Below are 8,689 nucleotides of genomic sequence, written 5' to 3' on the forward strand. Positions count from 1 at the left end.
ATATTTAGTTAATTCTTTTTGAAGATGATTAATAGATAAATTCCTAAGGTCCAGCAATTTATTTGAGAATTTTATGAGTTCCAGAAGTATACGTTTGATCCAGATTACTACAGACTGTTCTGTTTTTGACAGATTCTGTTTTTCGTGTGTTATTTGCTTATTTTAATGAATCTATGGCTAGTAAAATAGTTTATAAACCATAGATAAGTTGGAATACAGTAGGTTTAGCACCCATATAAATAAATAATTATTTCATTACAGTACCTTGAAGTGGTGATTTATTTTCTTATACTAACGGAGCTTACGAGTTTTCTGTTAAGTTTTGTGTTGTGAAGTTTTCAAGTTTTGGGTAAGGATTCGATGGACTATGAAATAAGGAGTGGAAATAGCCTAAGCTTGGGTATGCCCCGGAAGGCATCCCCTCTTTCGTCTTGGTTCATTGGTAACTTTACTTGGAGCTATATTTTTATTCACCACATGATATGTTTTTTGCTTCGAGCGTCAATTTATTTTGTTAATATTTGCTTGCTGTTATTTAGAACAATGTTTTGCATCTTTTATTCTAGTAAAAGTGTCATTGATAGTCTTTACTATGCCTATGTTACAAGTCCACATGTTGCTGTTTGAAAACAGAAAGTTTACCGCTGTTGCAATAATTCCCTAGAAAATTCAGAATGTGATAAAATGTTGAAACCTTTTGCATATTAAGCTCTGATAAATTTACTACAGTGGGAATTTTATTTAATAATTTTTGGATCTAGGGAAGTATGGATGTTGCTGCATTCTTTACAGACTATTCTGTTTAGGCAGATTGCTGTTATGCTTGCATTGTTTGCATATGTTTGCTTCTTTAATGATTCTATTTGAGGATAGGACTATTAAATATGCAGAGGCATTCAGTATGAAATGTTGAATAATAATTTTAGGGATTTGCTACAATACAGTATGATAAGGTTTTTGCAATGGTTTATACTAACTTATCTCACGAGTCCTTGTTGAGTTTTGTGTGGATGAAGCTTTTGAGATTTAGGGAGACCGTGATATGAGAGGAATTAAGGAGACACAAAAGCTCAAGCTTGGGGATGCCCAAGGCACCCAAGATAATATTTCAAGAAGTCTCAAGCGTCTAAGCTTGGGGATGCCCCGGTTGGCATCCCACCTTTCTTCTTCAACAACTATCGGTTAGTTTCGGTTGATCCTAAGTTTTTGCTTCTTCACATGATGTTTGCCATTCTTAGAATGTCATTGTATTTTTCTTTGCTTGCTGTTTGAATAAAATACCAAGATCTGAAATTCTTAAATGTTAGAGAGTCTTCACATAGTTGCATAATTATTTTACTACTCATTGATCTTCACTTATATCTTTCGGAGTAGTTTGTTGTTTCCTCTAGTACTTCACTTATACCTTTTAGAGCATGGTGGTAGTTTTATTTTTAAGAAATAGATGAACTCTCATGCTTCACTTATATTACTTTGAGAGTCTTAAGCAGCATGGTAATGTGCTTAATCCTAATATGCTAGGTATTCAAGATTAATAAAACTTTCTTATGAGTGTATTGAACACTAAGAGAAGTTTGATGCTTGATGATTGTTTTGAGATATGGAGGTAATAATATCAAAGTCGTGCTAATTGAGTAGTTGTGAAATTGAGAAATACTTGTGTTGAAGTTTGCAAGTCCCGTAGCATGCACATATGGTAAACGTTGTGTAACAAATTTGAAACATGAGGTGTTATTTGATTGTCCTCCTTATGAGTGGCGGTCGGGGACGAGCGATGGTCTTTTCCTACCAATCTATCCCCCTAGGAGCATGCGCGTAGTGCCGAGGTTTTTGATGACTTGTAGACTTTTGCAATAAGTATGTGAGTTCTTTATGACTAATGTTGAGTCCATGGATTATACGCACTCTCACCCTTCCATCATTGCTAGCCTCTTCAGTACCGTGCATTGCCCTTTCTCACATTGAGAGTTGGTGCAAAATTCGCTGGTGCATCCAAACCCCGTGATATGATACGCTCTTTCACACATAAACCTCCTTATATCTTCCTCAAAACAGCCACCATACCTACCTAGTATGGCATTTCCATAGCCATTCCGAGACATATTGCCATGCAACTTTCCACCGTTCCGTTTATTATGACACGCATCATCATTGTCATATTGCTTAGCATGATCACGTAGTTGACATAGTATTTGTGGCAAAGCCACCGTTCATAATTCTTTCATACATGTCACTATTGATTCATTGCATATCCCGGTACACCGCCGGAGGCATTCATATAGAGTCATCTTTGTTCTAGTATCAAGTTGTAATCATTGAGTTGTAAATAAAAAGAAGTGTGATGATCATCATTTTCTAGAGCATTGTCCCAAGTGAGGAATAAAAAAGAGAGAAGGCCATAAAAAAAGAAGAGAGGGCCCAAAAAAAGAGAGAAAAAGAGAGAAGGGACAATGTTACTATCCTTTTACCACACTTGTGCTTCAAAGTAGCACCATGATCTTCATAGTAGAGAGTCTCTCATGTTATCACTTTCATATACTAGTGGGAATTTTTCATTATAGAACTTGGCTTTTATATTCCAACAATGGGCCTCCTCAAGTGCCCTAGGTCTTCGTGAGCAAGCAAGTTGGATGCACACCCACTTAGTTTCTTTTGTTGAGCTTTCATACATTTATAGCTCTAGTACATCCGTTGCATGGCAATCCCTACTCCTTGCATTAACATCAATCGATGGGCATCTCCATAGCCCATTGATTAGCCTGGTTGATGTGGACTTTCTCCTTTTTGTCTTCTCCACATAACCCCCTCATTATTCTATTCCACCCATAGTGCTATGTCCATGGCTCGCGCTCATATATTGCGTGAAAATTTATAGGTGTGAGATTACTAAAGTATGAAAAAATTACTTGGCTTGTCATCGGGGTTGTGCATGATGAGAGCATTCTTGTGTGACGAAAATGGAGCATGATTAAGCTATATGATTTTGTAGGGATGAACTTTCTTTGGCCATGTTATTTTGAAAAGACATAATTGCTTAGTTAGTATGCTTGAAGTATTATTATTTTTATGTCAATATGAACTTTTATCTTGAGTCTTTCGGATCTGAATATTCATGCCACAATTAAGAAGAATTACATTGAAATTATGCCAAGTAGCACTCCGCATCAAAAATTCTGTTTTTATCATTTACCTACTAGAGGACGAGCAGGAATTAAGCTTGGGGATGCTTGATACGTCTCCAACGTATCTATAATTCTTGATTGCTCCATGCTATGTTATCTACTGTTTTGGGCAATATTGGGCTTTATTATCCACTTTTATATTATTTTTGGGACTAACCTATTAACCGGAGGCCCAGCCCAGAATTGCTGTTTTTTGCCTATTTCAGTGTTTCGAGGAAAAGGAATATCAAACGGAGTCGAAACGGAATGAAATCAACTGGAGAAGTTATTTTTGGAAGGAAAGCTACCGGATGGACTTGGACCCCATGTCAGGAGCCAAGAGAGGTGCTCACGAGGGTGGGGGGCGTGCCCCCATGCCTCGTGGGGCCCCCGAAGCTCCAGCGACGTACTTCCTGCACCAATATATACCTATGTATCCTAAAACTTCCAGAACAGACAATAGATCGGGAGTTCCGCCGCCAGAAGCCTCTGTAGCCACCGAAAACCAATCTAGACTCGTTCCGGCACCCTGCCGGAGGGGGATTCCCCCTCCGGTGGCCATCTTCATCATCCCGGTGCTCTCCATGACGAGGAGGGAGTAGTTCTCCCTCGGGGCTGAGGGTATGTACCAGTAGCTATGTGTTTGATCTCTCTCTCTCTCTCTCTCTCTCTCGTGTTCTTGAGGTGGTACGATCTTGATGTATCACAAGCTTTGCTATTATAGTTGGATCCTATGATGTTTTCTCCCCCCTCTACTCTTTTGTAATGAATTGAGTTTCCCCTTTGAAGTTATCTTATCGGATTGAGTCTTTAAAGATTTGAGAACACTTGATGTATGTCTTGCCGTGCGTATCTGTGGTGACAATGGGATACCACGTGATTCACTTGATGTATGTTTTGGTGATCAACTTGCGGGTTCCGTCCATGAACCTATGCATAGGGGTTGGCACACGTTTTCGTCGTGATTCTTCGGTAGAAACTTTGGGGCACTCTTTGAGGTTCTATGTGTTGGTTGAATAGATGAATCTGAGATTGTGTGATGCATATCGTATAATCATACCCACAGATACTTGAGGTGACACTGGAGTATCTAGGTGACATTAGGGTTTTGGTTGATTTGTGTCTTAAGGTGTTATTCTAGTACGAACTCTAGGGCTGTTTGTGACACTTATAGGAATAGCCCAACAGATTGATTGGAAAGAATAACTTTGAGGTGGTTTTGTACCCTACCATGATCTCTTCGTTTGTTCTCCGCTATTAGTGACTTTGGAGTGACTCTTTGTTGCATGTTGAGGGATAGTTATGTGAGCCAATTATGTTATTATTGTTGAGGGAACTTACACTAGCGAAAGTATGAACCCTAGGCCTTGTTTCTATCATTGCAATACCATTTATGCTCACTTTTATCATTAGTTACCTTGCTGTTTTTATAATTTCAGATTACAAATACCTTTATCTACTATCCATATACCACTTGTATCACCATCTCTTCGCCGAACTAGTGCACCTGTACAATTTACCATTGTATTGGGTGTGTTGGGGACACAAGAGAATCTTTGTTATTTGGTTGAAGGGTTGCTTGAGAGAGACCATCTTCATCCTACGCCTCCTACGGATTGATAAACCTTAGGTCATCTACTTGAGGGAAATTTGCTACTGTCCTACAAACCTCTGCACTTGGAGACCCAACAACGTCTACAAGAAGAAGGTTGTGTAGTAGACATCACCACCCTCCCTCTATTTATAGGGTGAAGGGGAGAGGGGGCCGGCCCCTCTGGATCCCATCTAGAGGGGAGGGGTGACTTGCCCCCCAAGCAAGGTGGAGGCGCCCCCTCCCCTAGGGTTTCCAAACCTAGGTGCCTTGGGCCCTTAGGGGGGCGCACCAGCCCACCAGGGGCTGGTTACCTCCCATATTCAGCCCATTAAGTCCCCTGAGGCAGGTGGCCCCACCCGTTGGACCTCCGGACACCTTTCAATGGTCCCGGTACAATACCGATAACCCCCGAAACCATTCCGGCGACTGAAACTGGACTTCCCATATATAAATCTTCACCTCTGGACCATTCCGGAACTCCTCGTGACATCCGGGTCTCCGAACAACCTTCGGTAACCACATACAATTTCCCATAACAACTCTAGTGTCACCAAACCTTAAGTGTGTAGACCCTATGGGTTCGGGAACCATGTAGACATGACCGAGAAGTTCTCCGGCCAATAACCAACAGCGGGATCTGGATACGCATGTTGGCTCCCACATGTTCCACGATGATCTCATTAGATGAACCACGATGCCGGGGATTCAATCAATCCCGTATACAATTCCCTTTATTCACCGGTATGTTACTTGCCCGAGATTCGATCGTCGGTATCCCAATACCTCGTTCAATCTCGTTACCAGCAAGTCTCTTTACTCGTTCCATAATTCAGGCAAGATGACCATACCCTCGAAATCACTTCTATCTTTGCTTGCTTAGTTGCTTGCTCTTTCGCTATGCCTATGCTGCGATACCTACCACTTGCTTATCATGCCTCCTATATTGTTGAACCAAGCCTCTAACCCACCTTGCCCTAGCAAACCATTGTTTGGCTATGTTACCGCTTTGCTCAGCCCCTCTTATAGCGTTGTTAGTTGCAGGTGAAGATTGAAGTTTGTTCCTTGTTGGAACATGGAGATGTTGTTCCTTGTTGGAACATGTTTACTTGTTGGGATATCACAATATATCTTATTCAATTAATGCATCTATATACTTGGTAAAGGGTGGAAGGCTCGGCCTTATGCCTGGTGTTTTTTTCCACTCTTGCCGCCCTAGTTTCCGTCATATCGGTGTTATGTTCCCGGATTTTGCGTTCCTTACGCGGTTGGGTAATAATGGGAACCCCTTGACAGTTCGCCTTGAATAAAACTCCTCCAGCAATGCCCAACCTTGGTTTTACCATTTGCACTAACAACCTACCACCTTCCCCTGGGTTCTGCAGACTCAAGGGTCATCTTTATTCTAACCCCCCCCCCCCCGGGCCAGTGCTCCTCTGAGTGTTGGTCCGACCGAGCAGACTGCGGGGCCACCTCGGGGCAACTTGAGGTTTGGTTTTACTCGTAGGATGTCTCATCTGAGTGTGCCCTGAGAACGAGATATGTGCAGCTCCTATCGGGATTTGTCGGCACATTCGGGCGGTGTTGCTGGACTTGTTTTACCATTGTCGAGGATGTCTTGTAGAACCGGGATACCGAGTCTGATCGGAATGTCTCGGGAGAAGGTCTATTCCTTCGTTGACCGTGAGAGCTTGTGATGGGCTAAGTTGGGACACCCCTACAGGGTTTTGAACTTTCGAAAGTCGTGCCCGCGGTTATGGGCAGATGGGAATTTGTTAATGTCCGGTTGTAGAAAACCTGAACTTGACCTTAATTAAAATGTATCAACCGCGTGTGTAACTGTGATGGTCTCTTTCCGGCGGAGTCCGGGAAGTGAACACGGTGTTGGAGTTATGCTTGACGTAGGTTGTTATAGGATCACTTCTTGATCATACTTTTATCGACCGTGCTTTGCCTTCTCTTCTCGCTCCCATTTGCGTATGTTAGCCACCTTATATGCTAGTCGCTTGCTACAGCTCCACCTCATACCTTTTACCTTACCCATAAGCTTAAATAGTCTTGATCACGAGGGTGCGAGATTGCTGAGTCCCCGTGACTCACAGATACTTCCTAAAACCAGCTTGCAGGTGCCGATGAGTTCGTGCATATGACGCATCCAAGCTCAGGAGGAGCTCGATGAAGATCTTGCCCTTTATGTTGTTTCGTTCTAGTTGATCAGTAGTGGAGCCCAGTTGGGATCGGGGACCTTTGTCGCATTTGGGGTTCTTCTTTTATTTTGGTTCCGTAGTTGGACATTGATTCTATTTGGTTGATGTAATGCTTTATTCATGTAATTGTGTGAAGTGGCGATTGTAAGCCAACCATGTATCTTTTTCCCCTATTGTATTACATGGGTTGTGTGAAGATTACCTTACTTGCGACATTGCTTTCAATGCGGTTATGCCTCTAAGTCGTGCTTCGACACGTGGGAGATATAGCCGCATCGAGGGCGTTTCAAGTTGGTAATCAGAGCCTTCCCCGACCTTAGGAGCCACATTGCTTGATCATTTTTAGCGGCCGAGTTGTGTCTAGAAAAATGTTTTGAGTCATTTAGGAATTATATATCAGAGAGTTTAGGAATTCTTTTACTCCCCAGTCTCCTCATCGCTCTGGTAAGGCATCCTGACGTAGAGTTTTGACTCTTCTCTTCTCAAATTTCACTAAAAAAAATTTTAGGATCACGCGGGTATCTTGGAATCGTTCCGATGGTTTTGTGACGAGAACATTGTCTTGGTGCCTCCTGTCAGGGGTTTTGTGGAAGTGTCCCGGGGAGTTGAGCTCTGAGGTGTTGTCGTCATAATTTTATCATTGCAATTATGGAATACCTGAGTTTAGTACGCCGACATCGAAAATCTCTTTTATGCAGTTCGTTGGTGAGATAATCTCGACGCCACCCAGTACTGGGGCGGGAGTTCGGGAGTATCGCCATAACTTGTATAACGGATGCTTTTCGAAGGTTGAGGTAGATGGTTTCCGAAGTTTTTTTCTCGGTTATGTGTTGAAGGATGGATACAGCTGGATGTAGAATTTGTTAGATTTGGGTGAGATATTATGCTTCCCCCGTATCCCCAACACCTGATTGCATAACCGGAAAGGTTTGGGAGTTTCATAGGTGGGAATTCAAGTAGCTCTTAGGATATTTTTCCGACAGATGTATGATATGAAATTGGGGTTCGACGTCTAGTGGTCCGCCTATTCACGGTCGATTTTACAGTGGTCTCGTTGTGTCTTAAAGTGTCCTTGGCTATGCCGACTCGAGGACGCTTCGTATGTCATGTGCACTGCCTTGTACATGATGGTGCTGTACGATCGAGCCCGTGTAGGCCCCAACACGAAAACTTCGGACGAAATCTCTATCATATGTTTGTTCCGGCTTATTCTGCAAGCCAACCCTTTGTTTTTGTTTTGAGTTGTGGTATTCGAGTTGCTTCAAAGTCAAATGTTGATTCCATACCTTCCCTAAGTGGTGTTCTCACATTTCTATGTGAATGCAAATCCTTCATGACAATCGAGATTGTCATGTTAATTCTTTTTCAACCGGTGTGTTTTCTCTTCAAGTGAAGCCGATCATTTCAACATCCGCAAGATCAAATATCAATTTCTTTTGAACGCTGTTTGTTTCATCCGTCTCCAAGTTGCCTTTGTTTTCCCTCCCTCCCACCCTTTTCTTCAAGGAACCAGATTTCTTATTCAAGTATCATTTTAATGTTGTGAAGTCTCTCCATTCTTTTACGTCAATGTTCTTATATGTTGATTCTCAGGAAGATACCAACGAAGCTTCAAGTTCATCATTCTTCACTCGTTTTCTTCTCCGGTGGATTTAATTCAAGCTTTGGTATTGAGCATACTCCTTTTCTTTTTGCCCAATGCCTATTTATGCCGGTGCACCTCTTAATCT

This window comes from Triticum aestivum, chromosome 5A, assembly GCF_018294505.1.
Source record: "Triticum aestivum cultivar Chinese Spring chromosome 5A, IWGSC CS RefSeq v2.1, whole genome shotgun sequence".
Taxonomy (NCBI): domain Eukaryota; kingdom Viridiplantae; phylum Streptophyta; class Magnoliopsida; order Poales; family Poaceae; genus Triticum; species Triticum aestivum.